This window comes from Oryctolagus cuniculus, chromosome 3, assembly GCF_051225735.1.
Source record: "Oryctolagus cuniculus isolate XC-2025 breed Fujian yellow rabbit chromosome 3, ASM5122573v1, whole genome shotgun sequence".
Taxonomy (NCBI): Eukaryota; Metazoa; Chordata; class Mammalia; order Lagomorpha; family Leporidae; genus Oryctolagus; species Oryctolagus cuniculus.
In genome coordinates this window covers 132,434,526-132,455,382 of record NC_142869.1, presented here as the reverse complement: position 1 = coordinate 132,455,382, position 20,857 = coordinate 132,434,526, and the positions used below count along the sequence as shown (strand labels likewise).

The 20,857-nt window shown below is 37.8% G+C and overlaps 1 protein-coding gene and 1 pseudogene across 6 annotated transcripts in view; both read right to left on the bottom strand.

The window, feature by feature from the left end:
- The window catches only part of IMMP2L (inner mitochondrial membrane peptidase subunit 2), a 1,052,378-nt gene that overhangs the window by 573,018 nt on the left and 458,503 nt on the right, over positions 1–20,857 (bottom strand). The window lies entirely within an intron of this gene.
- The window catches only part of LOC149127516 (small ribosomal subunit protein eS27-like pseudogene), a 73,828-nt pseudogene continuing 61,790 nt past the window's right edge, over positions 8,820–20,857 (bottom strand).

Below are 20,857 nucleotides of genomic sequence, written 5' to 3'. Positions count from 1 at the left end.
AGAGAAACAATGTGTAAAATTCAAGGGCAATTAAAAACAAATTAATAAATATAAAGTTTATTCCATAGAGTAGTTTTAGAGAATGTGCTGTTAATTTTGCAAATGCTAAAAAGCAGCTGTTCTTGGGATATGCTGACTACATTCATCATTCAAAGTCCAATCAGAGTAGTTACTGAAAAGGATGGAAGCTAGAACATGGATACCCCAACTTAGGAGAGATGAAAAGGATGCTAATGAAAATGATTAAGCATAAACAACATAAAAAAGAAATCAAAACATAAGAAGAAATAAGGAGTAGAAAAAGGAAGTGAAGGAGGTTATAATGTGATATCCCACAGATGAGTATAGTCTTAAAGTATCTCCCAGGCAACTGAAAATATTAATTCAAAACTTCTAATTCAAAATAGGTGGCTCTGTGTTCATCTTGTTATAACACGAAGAAGGGAGTAGAGGGAAGGGGAGGGGAGAGGAGAGGAAGGGGAGGGGAAGAGGGTGGAAACAAGGAAGGAAGGAAGGAAATTTTGTTCCCCTGATTTCCTGCTAGCCTTAAAAATAGCTAAATATTATTTCTTTTTACTTTTTCAAAAATTTTATTTCCTTTCATTTGCCTGTATCAAGATTGCATTATTTTGTATTCTCTCCAGTCCAAGAAAAACTAGCAATTTACAGAAAGCAGAGAAACTGCCAATAGGGCCCCAGTAAGCCAGTTTCCATGTTGTTTGTTTGTTTAGCTTAGAACAGGTAAACATGTTACAAATGCATTTCCTGTAGCCCAGTGGAGGTCACGATGAAATATAACGGGGAAGGCAAAGGCCCCTTCCTTCCACATTGCCATCTACATTGTAAATTCCAAGAGGGCAAGAATCAAGTCTGCTCTTTGTCCTGGACTTAATATAACAACAAGAACTTAAACAGACCTTAGCAAATATCTATTGAGTAAACAGATGAAGAAAATTAAGAAAGAAAAGTTTGGAGGAGACAAACCAATACTGTTCTATTTACTATTGAGATAAGCTTTGTCCAAAAGGCAGACACTTTAGCTGTGTACCAGTGGTAATATTTTTTAAAAAATTAATTTACTTGAAATAAGAGTGACAGGCAATGAGGACAAGATAGAGATGAAGACTGTGATGGAGATAGAGATGACAGTGATAGAAACAGATCTTCCAGCTGCCAATTTACTCCCTAATGATCTCAATAGCTGAGGCTAGGACAGGCTGAAGCCAGGAGCCAGGAACACTGGGTCTCCAACACGGGTAGCAGAAATGTAAGTACTTGGGCCCATCTTCTGGTGTCTTCCTAGAAGCACTGGCAGGAAGCTGGATAGGAAGTGGAGTAACCAGGAGGACTGGAACCTGAACTCCAATATTGTTGCCTGTGTTCCAATCAGAGATATAACCAAGCTGTGCCACAGCACCTGCCCCAGATACGGTCACTACTAAATTTATCTTCCATATCCTACTTTTCTTTCATTTGTTCCATGTTTCTGTGCCCTACATTTCTAGACTTCATTTTCATAACAATTAATTTGCTCTTCAGCTGACTTCATTCTATTATTCTTCTACTTATATGCTTTTTTTACTTTCTCAAATTTCATTTGGAATGTGATTTGTTATGTCTTTTCCCTTCTCATAGATGTTAGTCTCATTTTAGAGACACAGTGTCCTCTCAAACCATTTGCAAGATATTATTAAATTTTCTAATATTCTTCCCTAAAGAAGTTCTGTTTCCTCCCAGGTTATTTTTTTTTTAATTGTTGCTGTTGTTTCAAATTTGCTCCTACACATTCATGGTTTTGGACTTTCCTCAAATTCTTTGGGTTGATTGATAGCTTTAAATAAATCAATCAGAAAGTGGTCTAATTAAAATAGGGGTCTTGTGTGGGACTCTTCTGCATTTGTTCATCTTTCCCAGTGGCTTCTCTCCTAAATGACAACACTGACTGAAAGACACCTGCCGAGAGAAGAGGCTTATACACTGGAACCATCATGTAAACATGAACAAGAAAAATTCCGAGAAAATGCTGGTCCCATCTCAGAGTGTCCACAGGCAAAGGGATCTGCCCTGCTGTGGGTCCTTCAACACTTGCTTCCTGGGGCACAGCTCCTTTTGCCCCCCTTCTCTCTCCCATCACAGAGTTTCAGATGCCTCAGTTTTAGCTCTGTTTCATTCCTAAGGAAGTACAATCACATCAGTGGCCCGACCCTGGTGGACTGCCTGATTTCAGCAGTTGAGGTGAGGGGAAGACCTCTTCTGGAATGGTAACCTTTGAATCTCCAAGAAGCCTACTTCTCTAAGGAGCAACCAAAATACAAACAACTGTCAGACAAACCCTTTCAGAATTCTACAAATCAGTCAAAGGCTTGCAACAACCTGTGAAGCAGCAGTATTATTGATAATTGATACTTGCTAACAACCATGAGGTTTCTAAGTTTTTACATGGCCACTTTGGGAAGCAGGCCGGCAGTCCTTGAAAATGTTAGGCACAGGGTTACTATATGACCAGCAATTCCACTTTTGGGTATTTACCCAAGAGAACTGAAAACCTATGTCTCCTCTACAGAAATGTTCTCATAGCAGCATTTGTCCTGACAGGGGGAAGAAGTAGATACAACCCAAGTTTCATCAACTGAAGCATGGATAGGTAAAATATGGTGCATAAAATAGAACTCTATTTGGCAATAAAAAGAAATGAGGTTCTGACACATGCTACAACATTGAGGAATCTTGAGAACATTATGCAAAGTCAAAGAATTAAGTCATAATTATGCTAAACATTGTATCATTCTATTTAAGAAGTGAAAAAATTAGGCAAACCCGTACAAACAAAAAGCAAAAGTAGATCAGTGCTTGCAAAGGTTAAGGGAGAAGATAGAATGGTGAACGTTTGCTAAATGGTATGGGGTTTCTTTTTGGAGTAATAAAAATATTCAGAAATTTCACAGTGGTATTAACTATACAACTCTGTAAATAGTAAAATACATTGAATTATATCCTTTAAAAATGGGCAAATTTATCATATATGAATTATACCTCTATAAAGTTATTTTAAAAAACATTTCAATAGAAGATAGTTTTTATTGGGCAAACATATTATTTAAAGAAGACACATTAACCAGAAAAAAATTTCAATAATGTCTACATTTTGAGTTTCACAGATGTGACTTTAAGATTTATTTGCTTCCATGTTTATCACTCTAGAAAACACCTGTGGGAGCATGATCTCACAGTTGCAAGTAGTAAATGTTCTATGCGCATATATTTATGTATTTGTGTGTATGTGTGTTTAAAGTGCTATCTATTACCAAATGCTTATGTTAGCTTATTTATTATCAAATGCTACACTTATTTCGCAAACGCTTCCATAACTTCTAAGTGCTTCATGTGGGATAAGTCACTGACTTCTCAAAGCTATCCTATGAGACTAGTACTATTATTAACAGTAGAAGAAAAACTAAAAGAAATATCTAGGTCAAGGTCACCACTGTAGAGACTAATGGAATTGAAATCTGAATCCAGACAGACTGGCTCCAGAGTCCAGGCTTTTTACCACATGCTATGCTGTTTCTGTTATAAAAATATTTAAAGAGCACACTATAAGCAATATAATAAGTAGTTATGTTGAAGACATCACAAACATATACTATAAGGAGGATGATAGAAACAGAACCAAAAACAATTCCTAATGTTTTATAAATAAATTCTTAAAGCTTGGCATATAGCTTCCAGCTTATAACATCATATAGGAAATCAGCTTCGCAGGAAAAACTGTGCTCTGAGATACTGCTCAATGATCCAAAGAACGGCCTTAGTATAAAAAAAAACTGATGAAGATGCATGCAGAAATTAAAACTTTTTTCATAAATAAAAAAACAGGAAATAACAATATTCAGTTATTTAAATTAATAAATATATGTGTGATTTGAAATAATTACTGTAAAATTATTAAGACAAAAAGGTTAAATAGATATTTCAGTCCTCTGAAGAACAGGACATCACTTTATGTTCAAAATTACCTTTGGGAAAGACATGACACATACAACTAGTCACTTTTCTATTAAAACCATCCAGAGCACAACTTCTAGCTATTCCATCTCCTATTACGTAATAACTTGGCAGTTCACCAGTGTATTTCGATTATGTCAGAAAACCAAACCCTAGCAGAACTTCACCTAATTTTCTATTTTTATTTTATTGTCGATACTCCTTGGTATTATCTAACTTTGTTACAAATGCCCTTATCATGTGGTGACTCCCAAGAAAACTTAAAATCTCACCTGTGTCAAGAAAACCAAACAGAACACAATGATCTCTTTGCAGGTTTCATGATGGGTTTCAATTTGACATAATCCACTGGAGACACATGATCTAGCTTTTGATTGTGTAAATAAGCCCTCTCATCATATGTCCAACAGTTCCATATTTCCCAGTCATCAACAAGACATACATGTGGTGTATTCTGACCCCGACGCAGTCAGTCACAGGGGCCCTCCTCCTGCCTCCCTCAGGGGATACTCCCTTCCCACCACAGGCAAATGAACCTCCTGGCATCAAAGAACACATTATCTGCTAAGACCTGTAAGGTCCTGTAACAGATTACTTGTCTTGACAGAACGAACTTGGACTGAACCTCCAACAGAGTCCTTGGGACTGAGCTTGACAGACCTGGGCTTTAATTGGCTCTGCCATGGAACTGGCTTTGCATTTCAGACATGAAACAGTGCCAACTGAAGAGAAGCAAGATTTGGCTATATTCCTTGCTTTGTTTTCCCACCAAGCATTCCTAAGATTCATAAATTTGCATTCTTAAATAAAAACAATGCTTACATAAATACACGTGTGTGTGTCTGCAGACATACATATGTACATGTTGTATGGCAGAAAACCTAAGCCGTATTGCCACTCTTTTTTCTCAAATAAATGTAGTCCTTTAAATCATTCTGCTCATCTTTCTGGAGGCTGCTTTTCTCTTTGGTCTCCCAGCACATTACTTCAGGTTACCTGCTCTTCTGCATGGCTTGCATTTGACCAACTGTGCCATTTCATTAGCCACAGTCCATTCCGGATGCCTGGAGAGACTGTAAGTATTGATGGCTTTTGCTCCTTAGGAAAAGCTGTTTCCCACCAGAGAGGTGCTTTCTCTGCCTGTGTTAGGGTCAGAGTGTTATAGAGAAAATTGTCCCAGGGATTCTCGAGCAAGCTGGGCAGAGTGGCTCCTGTACTTCAGGGAACTATTAAGCCCTTGAAATAGAACTTGAATCTCATTGATCTGTATAACACGTAGGCCACCTGCCAGAGTATCTGAGCATACAGAAGGTTCAATCAGCATTTGTTGAATTTAAATATTAATTGAGAAAGGGAAAGTGTCAGTTCTGTTGATACCCATTTGGGATAATCCAGTTTACTTTTCATTCTTTTTTCTTTTTCTCAGAACTCTAAAATGTCTAGAAAGATTTAGCACTCAGTTTACAGGAAATATAGGGCACGTGGAAATAGGTTCATTGACAATACACGGATTTAATCAGCAAAATCCAACATGGGAGAAGTGCTCTGTGGTACAACTAACCTGGCTTCTTCAACAAATAAAGAGTAATGAGAGGGAGGGAGAGAGAAAGATAGAGACAGAAAAGGACCTATGGATTTAAAAAACTATTTAAACGGCACAACCAAAATAGACCTTCTTTGGGGCCCTAATTTGAACCAACCAATTTTTTTGAGACTTAAGATTTATTAGAGTTAAAGACTTCTAGCCAGAGCAGCATGGAAAGGGGCTCGAAGAGAGGCAAAATCCGAAAAACCAACCAATTTTAAAAAACAAATACAACATTATGAGGCAATCAGGAAAATGGGAACACAACACAGTGCCAATGTGTTAATGTGACGATGGTGTGATGGCTTTGTTTTAGTGACCTCACCATTTATGGTGTTGATGGAAATATTTACATATCAAATAGTATCATGTGTCAGAGATCTGCTTGAAAACAGTCTTAAAAGGAAGAGAGTAGTGGAGGTATGGAAGCCAGCTTATGTTTACACGGTGGTTTACAGTATTCACCACCAATCCCTTGTTTTTCCTATATGTTTAAAGTCCTAATGTGGCCAGCGCCGCGGCTCAAAAGGCTAATCCTCTGCGCCGCGGCTCAAAAGGCTAATCCTCTGCCTTGCAGCGCTGGCACACCGGGTTCTAGCCCCGGTTGGGGCATCGGATTCTGTCCTGGTTGCCCTTTTCCAGGCAAGCTCTCTGCTGTGGCCAGGGAGTGCAGTGGAGGATGGCCCAAGTGCTTGGGCCCTGCACCCCATGGGAGACCAGGAGAAGCACCTGGCTCCTGGCTCCTGGCTCCTGCCTTCAGATAGGCGCGGTGCGCCGGCCGCAGGGGTGCAGCGGCCATTGGAGGGTGAACCAAGGGCAAAAGGAAGACCTTTCTCTCTCTCTCTCTCTCTCACTGTCCACTCTGCCTGTAAAAAAAAAAAAAAGTCCTAATCTGCAATTATGATTATTATTAATTTCCACAGTTCCCTATTATCCATGAGGAATACATTCTAAGACCTTTAGTAAATGCCTAAAACTGCAGAGTACCAAACACCATATATTACTAGTTTTCCCAATATACATACACATAATGAAAAAGTTTAATTTATACATTAGACACAGTAAGGAATGAACAGCAATAACTAACAAAAATAGAACAATTACAATATGCTAAAATAAAATTGTCAGCATCAGTTCCATTGTGCATTTTGGTCATTATTAAGTAAAAATAAGCAGTATGGAACAGTATACTCCTACAATCAATCTGATAGACAACTACTATGGGACTAATGGGACATGGTGAATCCAAAGTGGTAACAATGAATGCAAAGGGACAGAGAAAGAAGGGGTGAAAGTTCATCTCACTACTCAGAATAGCACACAATGGGTAACTTACCAATTGTTTATTTCAGACATTTTACATTATTTTTGTTCCATTGTTGACTGCGGTTAACTGAAACCATGGAAAGAAAAAACCACTGATGCGGGGGAGAACTACCATAAAAATTAATTATAAGTAATTAATTTAAAGTTTCTAAATGCTACTTTCACTCTCCCTTGAGTTCCTTAATGTTACAACCACATGGTCTTTTTTTTTTTTTTAAGAATTATTTTATTGATTTCAAAGACAGAGTTACAGAGAGAGGTAGAGCCAGAGGGAGAGAGAGAGAGAGGTCTTCCCTTCCACTGTTCACTCCCCAAATGACCACTTGGGCCATCTTCTACTGTTTTCCCAGGCCACAGTAGAGAGCTGGATCAGAAGTGAAGCAGCTGGGTCTCGAACCGATGCTCATATGGAATGCTGGCGCTGCAGGCTGTGCCACAGCACTGCCCCCACATGGTCTTTTTTTTTGTACAACCTTGCCTGCCACTGCATCCTGCACATAGCTCTGTTACTACACACATCACATTTTAATGTGCTGTTTCTTTCTCATATTGGAAAGTTGCTCAGTTGAAAATATTTTGGAAAACTAAACCTTAATTTACTTGCCCTTGTAATAGTAATAATAATAATAACAACAACAACAAAAGCTACTGTCATCCAAAGTTATCTTTTGTCACCCTCTAATTTGAGATTACTCAGCTTTAGCAAGGTCCACAAAACTCTCTACAAGACAGCATATGCTTGCAAGATGTTCTACCTACTCTCTACAACTAAGCTCTTCTTCACTAATAAACAAAAAGGTCATTATTTCTTCTACTCTAAGGTTTTACCATAGAAATCATCTATCCCTATGCTACTTTCTTCTAATCTAATATGAACTCCTCAGTCCCTTATTATGTGTCTCTCCTGAACTGTGAGTTAATTTAGGAATCAATTGTCATTCTTAGCATTTCAGGACCTGGCAAACTGCCAGGTAAACAGTAGCAAACATAGCAAAAAATACATATTTTGGATAGATGGATGGATGATGGATGAATATCAAGCTTCAAAGTAATATTTTTTGGTTTTTCTAAGTTAAATGGAAATGAAAAGACCTGTGGTTTTTCTGTAAAAAAACTTAAGGGCCTTTAGTTACATCAAAAGAAACTATTATGGCATGAGTGGAAAGGAAGCATATCTCCTCAAAACAGCATTTTATGTTTGAGAGTTCTGATTTATAGCAAACAGCTAGTTGTTTGATTTTTAAAAATAATATGCTTATAGAAGAAATATTTAAATTTCATTATTGGGGAATTTTAAAAGAGATTAAGTTACAAATACTCAAATTTCTCTGTCACTAAAATGTAAATTATCCCAAAGGTGAATTTTTTTGTTTTACACATTGTTACTCAGGAGGAGACTTCACAAAGTTCGTGGAGAATTAAATTAAAACATAAATTCAGTTGGATGCAAAGAGTTTGAAATCCATTCAAAGCTTTTTCATAATATATATTTCCAAGAACTTTTGGAGGATCCCTCTTCTAAACCCACTTGTGTCTAAAGGAAATCAGTGGACTATTATTTTTAACTTACACTCTTTGAAGAAACACAGTGTTCAATACTGCAAATGTAAAATGGTTATAAACTCTTGTTTTTTCATTTTCCATTTATTATTTTTTATTTATATAAAGGGAGCAAATTTCGTGTATTTCCAATATAAAATATTAAGAGCATATGATATTTCCCCATCCTAAACTCTATTTTTTTTTCACAATCAAAACTTTATTGAAAAACTGACATCAAAATAGGGGATAACTTGTATACCTTATAAAATCAAACAAAATTACATTCTCTTAGTAGATTCACTAGAATCACTGAACTTATAATAAGACCTTCTGTGAGAAACACAGGAAGTTGTGTGGGTTCCTAGTATTGCTTTCTTCTAAAGCAAAAGACTGTGAGTCAGGTCTTTCCACCTGTAGGCTGGCACCAAACTGTAGAACAGCCTACACAAAGAACTGAGCATGGTTGGAAACCATGCTGATCATGTAGCAACCTGGACATTTCATACCTGTAAAATAAGAATTTGGACTTTGAACTAGTTGTTCCTTTTCATGCTGCTTCTTTTCCTCCACCAAGGAGGGATAGAGGAAACCTCTGGCCAAAGGTATGTTGGTGGGCCATGAGCCAGGTGCCTCTGACTGGCGCTCCCCACCCTAACCACTCAACAAAAATTCAGTACAGAAAAAAATGCACTCACCTTTTAATAAGAGCTATATATTTTCCTTATTGCACCTACACAATGAGCTCACAAATCTCCAAAAGTTACCAAGACTAGGACACTGTAAAAAATCAATTTTTCATTCAATGACTGTTCATATCCATTCAGCACAAATTATTGCCTAATTAAGCACCAGGAAGTTTTTCTCCCTAACTATACACCCCATTGTACCAAGTATAGCTAGATGAAGCAGAAACAAATTCATATTTCCTAGCACTTATTCAAACTCTTTGGACTAGAAACTGCATTGCAGAGGGCCGTCACACTGCCTCACATTATTCTCCCAGTCCAGTTCATACTAACAAGGCTCTCATGTATCACTGCTTTTTCCTTTTATGAAAAAGAAAAAGATCTTCACTCATTTCATTGTACAACGTGTCATTCATTTCTTAATCTTGTTTCTTAGTCTATTAAAATAAGATGCATATGCTTTGTTGTATCACATTATTATATTCAATTGTTCGCTAAAAATATTAAAAATGAAATTAAAATTACCCTTAAATACCTTTAAAGGAACATTTCTGAAACCCTACTGCCTTTTCTGATTTAACCTGTACTGAATGGCTGGCTGCTTATTCCTCAGATTTCTAAACATCTTTTAGAAATATAAAGAACAGTAGGTAGACAGGGATTGGCATTCAGCCATCATGTGTATATGATTTTTGGGATTTTTAACAATGAGAATTATGAGCATTACAGCAAAAAATACAACTGTATTAATTAAGCATAATAAGAAAAATAACCAGTCTGGTGCTGTGGCACAGTGGGTTAAAGCCCTGGCCTGCAGAGCTGGCATACCATATGGACACTGGTTCGAGTCCCAGCTGCTTCATTTCCAATCCAGCTCTCTGCTATGGCCGGGGAAAGCAGTAGAAAATGGCCCAGGCTGGCACCGCAGCTCAATAGGCTAATCTTCCACCTGCAGCGCCAGCACCCCAGGTTCTAGTTCTGGTCGAGGCGCCGGATTCTGTCCCGGTTGCTCCTCTTCCAGGCCAGCTCTGTGCTGTGGCCGAGAGTGCAGTAGAGGATGGCCCAGGTCCTTGGGCCCTGCACCTGCATGAGAGACCAGGAGGAAGCACCTGGCTCCTGGCTTCGGATTGGTGCAGCACGCCAGCCACAACACGCCAGCCGTAGCGGCCACTTAGGGGGTGAACCAACGGAAAAAGGAAAACCTTTCTCTCTCTCTCTCTCTCCCTGTTTCTCACTGTCCACTCTGCTTGAAAGAAAGAAAGAAAGAAAGAAAGAAAGAAAGAAAGAAAGAAAGAAAGAAAGAAAGAAAGAAAGAAAGAAAGAAAGAAAGAAAGAAAGAAAGAAAGAAAGAAAGAAAGAAAAGAAAGAAAGAAAATAAAATGGCCCAAGTTGTTGGGCCCCTGCACCCGCGTGGGAGACCAGGAAGAAGCTCCAGGTCCTGCCTCCTGGCTTTGGATTGGCACAGCTCTGGCTGTTGCAGTCATTTGGGGAGTGAACCAGTGGATGCAAGACCTCTCTCTCTCTCTCTGCTCTTCCTGTCTCTGTTAACTCTGTCTTTCAAATAAATAAAAAGAAAAAGAACACCAGGAAAGCCCAAAATTCAACATGGAAAAATCCCCTTTTTTAAGTACCAAAATTGTCCTATCTGGCTTTCAAATTAATTTCAGAAGAAAAGAAAAATGGGATAGTGCACCAACATTGGTAAAAATATGTATAAGATGAAATTTTAATTGTAATGTAGAGCCTCAAACTCCTGGCGAGCAGTCGGAGTTTCCATCTCACTCTGGAGGCTGCTGCTGTATAAAATTTGCTGTAGACAAGTTGTTATCAACACACTGCTGGAGGCTGAGATGTATCCAGGGGTGTACCACAATGCCGGCCTTGGGATTATTTAAAATAGCGCTGTTATGAACATGCACATATACACATTCTGGTGTACTTACACACATTTTTCTCTTGGGAATGTTTGTGTACCTAGGAGTAGGATAGCTGGGTTCTAGGGAATGTTTAGGTGCAGTGATAGAAGAGATTGCCAAAATTTTCAAAAGCAGTTACAACTCGCACTGCCAACAGCACCTTGAAAGTTCTAGCTGTTCTGTATCTTCCCTCTTTAACATTTGGTATTTTAAATTACTTTTTTTTTTAAATTTTAGCCATCTTTGGTGTGTTGTAGCATCATTTGTGTTTTTAATTCTCATTTCTCTGAAGAGCTAAGCTGCTGAATATCTTTCCATATACTAACTGAACAGATTATTTGTAAACTGCTTACTTATAAAGTATTTCTTCTACTTTTTTACATTACCTTTTCTTATGAATTAGTAGGGGTTCCTATTTTGGACTTGAATTCTTCTCACTCTGTGGCATGCATTTCCATTATTTTTTTTTTTCACACTGCATTAAAGCAATAAATCAGGTAACCATTATGGGCAGTGTTGTGGCATGGTGGGTTAAGCCACAGCAGGCATCACAGATGATTCCTGGTTCAAGTCCTAGCTGCTCCACTTCCAATCCAGCTACCTGCTAGCATGCCTGGGAAAGCAGCCGAAGTTGGCCCAAATACTTGGGGCCCTGCCACCCATGTGGGAGACTTGGATGGAGTTCTGGGCTCCTGGAGTAGCATCGGCTATCATGGCCATTTGGGAGTGAACCAGTAGATGGAAGACTCTCTTTCTCTCCATCTCTCTCCCTCTCTCTCTGTAACTCTGCCTTTCAAATAAACACATATTTAAAAAAAATCAAGTGACCATTAAAAAAGTGAGTTTATTTCTGGACTTTTTATTCTATTCCATTGACCTTTTTTGTCACACTTAAACCACTACCTAATACTACAACACTGTAATACATTTTATCTAACAATGTAAGCTCTCCAACTTTATTTTTCTTCTTTAAGACTGTCCTAGCTATTCATGGGCCTTTACATTTCCATATGTATTTTAGAATCAGTTTGTCAATTCCCTTCCCTGAAAAAAAAAATCCTGCTGTATTTTTAATTAGGATCACACTGAATCTATAATCAGTTTGCAGAGTTGACACACTCCATAAAGACATGCTATATTTTTCCATTTATCTAGGTTTCTTTCAGTTTTAAAAATTATCTTGTTTTTATTGGAGAGGCAGAAGAGCAGAGAGACAGAGAGAAAGAGAATGAGAGAGAGCACTTCCATCTGCTGGTTTACTGCCCAAGTGCCTGTAATGGGCCAAAGCTGAGAATAAGGAACACAATCCAGATCTCCAGTGTGGGTGGCAGGAACCAAACCTCTGAGCCATCACCTGCTGCCTCTGAGTGCATTAGCAGAATGTTGGAACTGAGAGTGGAGGTAGAACTCGAACCCAGGTCCTCCAATTCGGGATGCAGGTATCCCATCCGGTGTCTTAATCACAAGGACAAATGCTCCCCCTTCCTCCAGTTTAGAAACACTGTGTGCACATGTTCTGCAAATCTTTTGTTAATACCAACTTTTTAAAATTTTATTTTTCCACTGTTTCCACATAGTATATTGAAATAAAGTTACTTTTGTGTATTGATCTTATATATAATATTCCATCCTTATATATTTGGAAAAATATGTCAGTTTAGTCTACTGGACTGGAAGTTTTGTCGCTGAGGTTTTTTGTTTGTTTGTTTAAGATTTATTTATTTGAAAGGCAGTTACAGAGAAGCAGAGGCAGAGAAAGAGAAAGAGAAAGAGGTCTACCATCCACTAGTTCACTCCCCAGTTGGTCGCAATGGCCAGAGCTGCACCAATCTGAAGCCAGGAGCCGGGAGCTTCTTCCGTGTCTCCCACATGGGTGCAGGGGCCCAAGCATCTGGGCCATCTCCTACTGCTTTCCCAGGCCATAGCAGAGAGCCGGATTGGAAGTGGAGCAGCCTGGACTCAAACTGGCGCCCATACAGAACGCTGGCACTGCAGGCGGTTGCTTTACCCTCTACACCACAGAACCAGCCCCTCTGAGGTTTTTATCTATAAAATTTATTTGTTTAACAAACATGACAATACATATTTTGTGTTTCTGTTTCGGTCATCAGAAGTAGAAATTCTCAAGACAAACTTTTGTCCATTTAACTCAATATTTTAGATCTTATTTTAATGTTTTTAGAATCTTTAAATGTTGGCCTTTTGAAAACTTCTAATAATAATTTATACTCTTTTTATTACCTACTAATAGTTTCTCTTTCACTGTTTTCAACTTTATTTTCTTTAATCTAATTCCCTTGCATTTAGTTAATTTTTAATTTTAGTCCTAGTAGTCACACAGTCAATATTTTCATTTTTTGATCATACTGATTATCTTAAAGTCTATGTTTGCCATTTCTAATGTTTGGTTCATTTTTTTTGCTTTTATTTTATGATTATTTGGTCATATTTTCAGGCATGACTGGTTAATCTTTCAATGAAAGATAAACCATACAAAAATCTATAGGGAGTCTCTGGGATATTATCTTCCTACAGAGAAGATGTGATACTTTTGTGTCAGGTAGAGGACAGACAAATAAAAAGACACACAGATACATACATAGATAACCTTGGATCCAACTGAGGTCAGTCCATGTCTGATTTGCCTTTATTCCCAGGCAAACCCTTTCAGGAACACCATGAAAAGCCTGCAGTAATAATCAAGGCCCTCTGCTTTCTGATCTTGGAATCCAGTGATTATGTCCTAAGAAGCATGGTGAGTTCTTCGTGGTTTCTGGGAGTCACCCTCTACCCCTCCTCCCAAACATGCACTAACAAGTAAGCAGACACTACAAAAGGAAACTAGAAGCTAAATGCTGGGTTCACTTCCTCTGCAGTTTTTCTCTTTCCTGGGGCTTTTCTGGGAACCTAGAATTCACATTCTGGCTGTCTGTGAACCCTAGACTTCAGTGTTCATACCCAAGAACCAGTGACTGCTGCTAAGGCTTCTGGTTCCTCAGCCCACTGCTCTGGGATAAGAATTTCCGGATGTCCTGAAGAAGAGGCAGTGCTAATACTAACATCCTGTTCTGCTCTGCATGATCTCAGGTCCTTGATTTCCTTCCTTTGCCTTCAGTTGGTTCTTATTTATCCCCTTAGTTTTGGATCTTCTAGGCAGGGAGAGATTAGTATGAGCTATTCCATCATAGTTGACAATGGAAGCTCCTGCCAAACGGATTTAATGGGAAGGAAAGCTACATTAGCCAGACCATTAAGGTTTTTAGTCTGCATGAGTGCTAATTAGTGTAAGTGAAAGGGGCAAAAATAGATGATTCTTTGTTCAAAGTCCATGACAGACACTACTAACTACGTGACATCAAGCAAGACATCTCTGGAGTTGGATTCACCTATGCGCAAAGTTAGGAATCTTAATATTTCTTTGTGTATTTTAAGGGACTTACAAAATGACTTGCCTGAGTCCTGTTCCTTTATGACCCAACATTAATAATTAACATTACAAACAGTCATTTCAGATAAAAAACTTTTTTCTAAATGTATCACTAGTCTGTATTATCTACAAAGAGAAAATAAAGTAAGATAGTCATAATTGTCTATGATAGAACTATAATTAACTTCTAAAATATACTACAGACTGGCTGCTCACTATTAATTGTTTTATTTTGTTCTTTTTTCTTTCTTTTAGTCTGTGGCCTTATGGCTTTTCCTTACTTATCTTTATACCTGTCTAGGGCATAAAATACAGTAGGAAAATAATAACTCTTAAAGAAACAAAAGACACAAGACCTTAAATGTAAAGAATTCACAACACTGTGGACAGGAATCACATTTTCATCCAGGGCTAGGGCCCACAGTTGCCTGGTATTTAATATGATGCCAAGAAAGCACACTATGGGCTTTGGCTTTTGAAACAATATTTAGAGTGATATAATCTCATTATAGAAGTAATGCATGCTTGTACTAAACAAAATTTGTGAAATACTTTCAAGTCCAAACAAGAAAAATATCATGCATATTCTTATACAGGTAACATATCCAACACTAAAATTTGACAACTAAGAGGATACAATATTTTCTCATATAAAATTGATATCAAACAGGACATACCTATGATTAGATTTTATTTTATAGGCCTAACATTATATTGTACTATTTTTAAAAATATCAGATATTGTTCAAAATAAAAGTACTAAAGAGATACACAGAAACTGCATTAGACAACCTGTGATTTAAAAAAAAAAAAAAAAAAACCAGCTAGCGCCGCGGCTCACTAGGCTAATCCTCCGCCTTGCGGTGCCAGCACACCGGGTTCTAGTCCTGGTCGGGGCGCTGGATTCTGTCCCGGTTGTCCCTCTTCCAGGCCAGCTCTCTGCTGTGGCCAGGGAGTGAGTGGAGGATGGTCCAGGTGCTTGGGCCCTGCACCCCATGGGAGACCAGGATAAGTACCTGGCTCCTGCCATCGGATCAGCGCAGTGCGCCAGCCGTGGTGGCCATTGGAGGGTGAACCAACGGCAAAGGAAGACCTTTCTCTCTGTCTCTCTCTCTCTCTCACTGTCCACTCTGCCTGTCAAAAAAAAAAAAAAAAAATCCAATCTCCAGATTTTTCTGTAAATTATATTGCCTCTAACATCAAACAAATGGAGGTGGGTGTTATGGTGCAGGAGATCAAGCCACCACTTGGGGTGTGGACACCCCATATCCAATTTCCAGTTCAAGCATTGGCTAGTATACTTCTGATTCAGCTTCCTGCTAAAGCACCAGGGAGGCAGTAAGTGATGGCTCAAGTTCCTAAGTTCTTATTACCCAAAGGAGAGACCTGGATAGAGTTCCTGGCTCCAGGCTTTGGTCTGGCTGAGCCCTGGCTGTGGTAGCAGGTATTTGGAGAGTGAACTAGCAGATGAAACATCTCTCTCTCTCTCCCTGTAAAATTTTAAAAATCTTCCTTTAAAGAATAAATACAATATAATCATTCTTTTGCCTTAATCTTTGCATACATCTTTGATTGTATGAAGTAAATTCCTATGAGTATTACTCATCACATATATACTCAAAACTCCTGTCTAGAAAAACTGTGCCAATTTAGAGTATCTTCAGCTGCTGAATATCTCATGTTAAAAAGAGAGATAGACATGAAATAAAACATGATTTTAAGCTTAGAAGACAAAATCAAGGTATGCAATATTTTGCACATTTAGGATAAAAAATCTTTAAGTCCAAAAATGTTTTCTTGCCCTAAGGATTTGATCTCTATGATCCTAGGTGCACCATGGAACAAAATTTAAAAAAAAATTACTTTGTTCTACTAACTTAGTCCCATGGCATCAAAAATATAAAATGATTCATATGCAAAAATAATTCAATATTTTATAATTACTAATAACAATGGATCATAGAAGGATTTATAGTCATTTATTTTTCATTATAAGTAATGAAACAAATATTTTGTTCCCTTCATGCATCACTAAGTAGCATTTATATGATAAGATTTTTATCCTGTCAGATCTGCTATTCCATATTCAAAATGATCCTGCTGTATACTGCAATGTCTACAGGGTTTTGAATACTAAAATTTCTTGGTAAGAACTACACAATTGCTATTCCTAGAAATAATTAGGAATTGATTGAACACAAAGTCAGACTTCCATGTGAATTCTCTGCTTTAGCAAAAAAGAGAGTAGGGTAAGGTTGTAAAACACTGTGCTTCTAAACAATTAGCCAAACACACCTGTGTCAATGAATTCTTCCCAATGAATCTACAATTTTCTAGAACTACCTCCTAGAGAAAATTAGTTTACACTCTATTCTAAACAGTCTTATGTACCTTTTAGGGACTACTGACTTTTCCTACATGGCAGAACACGTTTCATAAAGGGTCAAAAGGTAAAAGTTAACAAGCGACAGAACTCTTTCAGTTCAAAACAGTGTCATATTATAAAACTGTAAGGTCCAATAAAGGAAGAAAAATATAATTACACAGTAAGCATATTTTCTGCATACCACTGGTTATTTCACAATTATTAACTTACTCTACTACATGGAAACACAAGCAGAACAAATCTAGCCTCAACAACCACATCATTAAAATACATTACTGTCAGCACTACTTGTCAGAATTTTTATTACAGTTTTCTAGCATGTGAATGCTCTCTGATCCTGCACTCTATTTACAAAATGAATATTTTATTATATCATTTCACTATTCAAGAAAAAAACATTTTGGCACAGAATCAGAAAATTACAAAACAGGGTTACTGTATTTTTTATGTGTCAAGGAAAATTCATTCCAGTACATTCAACCCTTCAAATTACTCTGATTATAGATAAGTAAATATAGGTAGATATAAATGCACACATATACATACACAGAAAGAGAAAATCGCCAAACAATGCTGTATGCAAAATAAAACCAAACGCCAATGACAGTCAGCACCCAATTCATAAGGGTGATATGTTTTAAACTGTATAATATAATCCATTATAGCACTTGGGAATAAACACTGTTCACTTCATACAGAAAGTAGTGGCAATTAAGCTTGGAGGTAATTATGTGCTTTGACAATTGCTAAGAGTAATTTTAGAATGAAAAACTGTTTTGAAATGCAAATTTAACATCCATCCAAAATGCTAGTTTTTTCAAACCACACAGCTTTCAATTATTTCAGGACACTGCTATACACATGGATACTATACAACTCGTTATGATAGTGTTTCTAAACAGGTGAGAAGTTATGGTGAGTACATATTTTTTCAAAGATCCGCAAATATGCATTTTATTGAGTGATATAGATGCTAAATGAGGTTAATCATTCCAGTTTTCTTGACTTAGCAAATTGGAGAACAAAGAAGTTATCTTGTAATTCTAAGCCTCCTTCCCAAACTATTTAGCCCACAGAGAACACAAAATCTAATTGGAAATGGTGACTAGTCCAACCTTGCTCCAATAGATACTTTTTGATCCACCTAAATATAGAATTTTTTAATGAAATGCTCATAACCAACATGAAACAAACATTCAAATTTTCTTTCATAAACATATGTTTAATATCTACATACTTATTCTGCCAAATGCCACAAATATGTCTTCAAAAATTCTAAAGTAGGTCACATAAAATGATGAGTGTTCTGAAACTTAAAATGGGTTCTGGCTGCATTCTACTAAGAAGGCATTTTTGTTCAGATCGTTGCTCACAATGTTTATAATTTAAGACTCTATCTGGTTCATATGTTTTAGTTGCAGAAATGACAGCCTTTCCTATGATTCTCCAAATTAACAGAACACTCAGCCAACAAATATAAACTCACTAAACAAAAGGGGAGAAAACAAAATAAATTACTTTTGAAATAGACAAAGATAGGAAATCAGAAGGCCTGTGTTTTGCTTCTAGATTTTTCAACAATTTGCTGTGAAGTCTTAGGTTGAAGAAATAAACTCTCCAACCACCACTGCTCAACAGAAATATAAGCATAGGGTGATTCATGTGATTCATCTATCTAATCTTCCATTTTTTAATACCCATATTAAAATTTAAAAAGGAACAGCTAAAATGTTGATATTTAATTTACCAATTACCCAAAATATTATCACTTCAACATGTAATCAATATAAAATTATTTTTAAATGCTTAATTATTTTTTGAAAATACAGAGTGACCAAGGGAGAGACAGGGACAGAGAGAGACAGAGAATCTTGTGTCCTACTGGTTCAATCCAAAGTCAAATGCCTGCAGCAGCAGGGACTGGGCTAGACCAAAGCCAGGAGACAGGAACTTCATTGAGATCTCCCATGTGCATGGCAAGGACACAAGTACTAGAGGTATCATCTGCTGCCTCTCAGGATGCACGTTGGCAGGAAGTTGCATGTGAAGCAGAAGAGCCAGGACTCAACTCTATATAGGAATGGGTATCTCTAATGGCAACTTAACCCACTGTGTCACAATGCTTACTCCAATACAAAAAAAATTATTAATAGGGGCATTACATTCTTTTTAGTACTAATTCTTCAGAATCCAAGTGCATTTGATACTTCAAGCATATCTCAATTTACACTAGCCATATTTCAATGCTCCAAAGATGGTTGCACCACAAAGTACAGGCTGCTTTAGAAGTTTTGTTTTGTTTTTCAGATTTTTTAAAAAACTTACTTGAAAGGCAAAGTTACAGAGAGAGAGAAAGAAAGAGAAAGAGAGAGAGAGAGAGAAAGAGAAAGAGAGAGAGAGAGAGAGAGAGAGAGAGAGAGAGGGATCAAGATCTTCCATCACTCCCCAAATGGCCACAACAGCCAGGGCTGGACCAGGCTGAGGCCAGGAGCCCTGAGCTTCCTCTGGGTTTCCCATGTGGGTGCAGGGGTCCAAACACTTGGGTAATTTTCCACTGCTTTCTCAGGTGCATTAGCAGGTAGCTGGATGGGAAGTGGAGTAGCTGGGTCTCAAACTGGTGCCCATATGGGTTGCCAGCATTTCAGGCAGTAGCTTAACCTACTATACCACAATGCCAGCAGGCAGATTTTGGTTCTTTATTTACTAAATGGTATAATTCATAAAGCACATTTAAGTGCTCAGCTTACAAAATGCTAATTCTGATTAAAACTAATCAGTGGTGATGGGACGCTAAGTTCTTCCTGTAGTAAACATGAGCAACCAGAACACATCAGTATGAAATATCTCTGAAAAGTAAAATGGTGAATTAAAAGAAAATTTCATTTATATCCATAAAATTGTATCATAATTATATTTATACCCTCATAAAATTATTCAAAAAATTAAAAACTGACAAAATGCTCAATGGACTTAACATATATAGGAAAATGTTAATTTCACTAATAAATCTGGGCCATGTTTCTGTTTGGAATTATACGCACTAGAGCAGCTCACTGCAATTTGCACATTTCACAGTTATGGTTTACTAGGAGATGACTGTGGTGAGACCCGAATGTGATTCATATGTGCTTAAAGGCTGATATGGTGACTAAGTCACTTTACATATGAGGGGGTAAAACCAATGAACATTCATGACTTAGTTAGCTCTTTATTCACCAGCACAAGAGTGGTCTTCAAAAAAAACCTTTAAAATGCATATCCTGAAAAATCTTTGTATGGATTTCACAATTATTTGTATAAAAATAATCTTATCTCTTAAATCCATTTTCCAGGAACTTTTGGACATGTCCTTATATATCTTGAGTGCTACCTATGAAAACTTTAGAGATGATTATTTTATTAATGTAGAAGAAAGACTATAAATTTATGAACTAAATTATGCCACTTGTGATTTTAGATAATGAAGAATAAAATAAAGATAATTGAAAACAGGTAATAATAAACAAAACAATAGAAACAGAAAATAAAGACTAAAAAGAGAATCACAAAGCCCTGATAACTCCTGAAAAAACTGAGAATTCAGATACCTTTTTTTTTTTTTTTGACAGACAGAGTGGACAGTGAGAGAGAGAGAGAGACAGAGAGAAAGGTCTTCCTTTTGCCGTTGGTTCACCCTCCAATGGCCGCCACGGCTGGCGCACTGCTGCCGGCGCACCACGCTGATCCAAAGGCAGGAGCCAGGTGCTTCTCCTGGTCTCCCATGGGGTGCAGGGCCCAAGCACTTCGGCCATCCTCCACTGCACTCCCGGGTCACGCAGAGGGCTGGCCTAGAAGAGGGGCAACTGGGACAGAATCCGGCGCCCCGACCGGGACTAGAACCCGGTGTGCCGGCGCCACTAGGCGGAGGATTAGCCTAGTGAGCCGCGGCGATGGCCCAGATACCTTTTATAAGATCAAAGAGAGAGGTGGGTGTTAGCCAAGCAG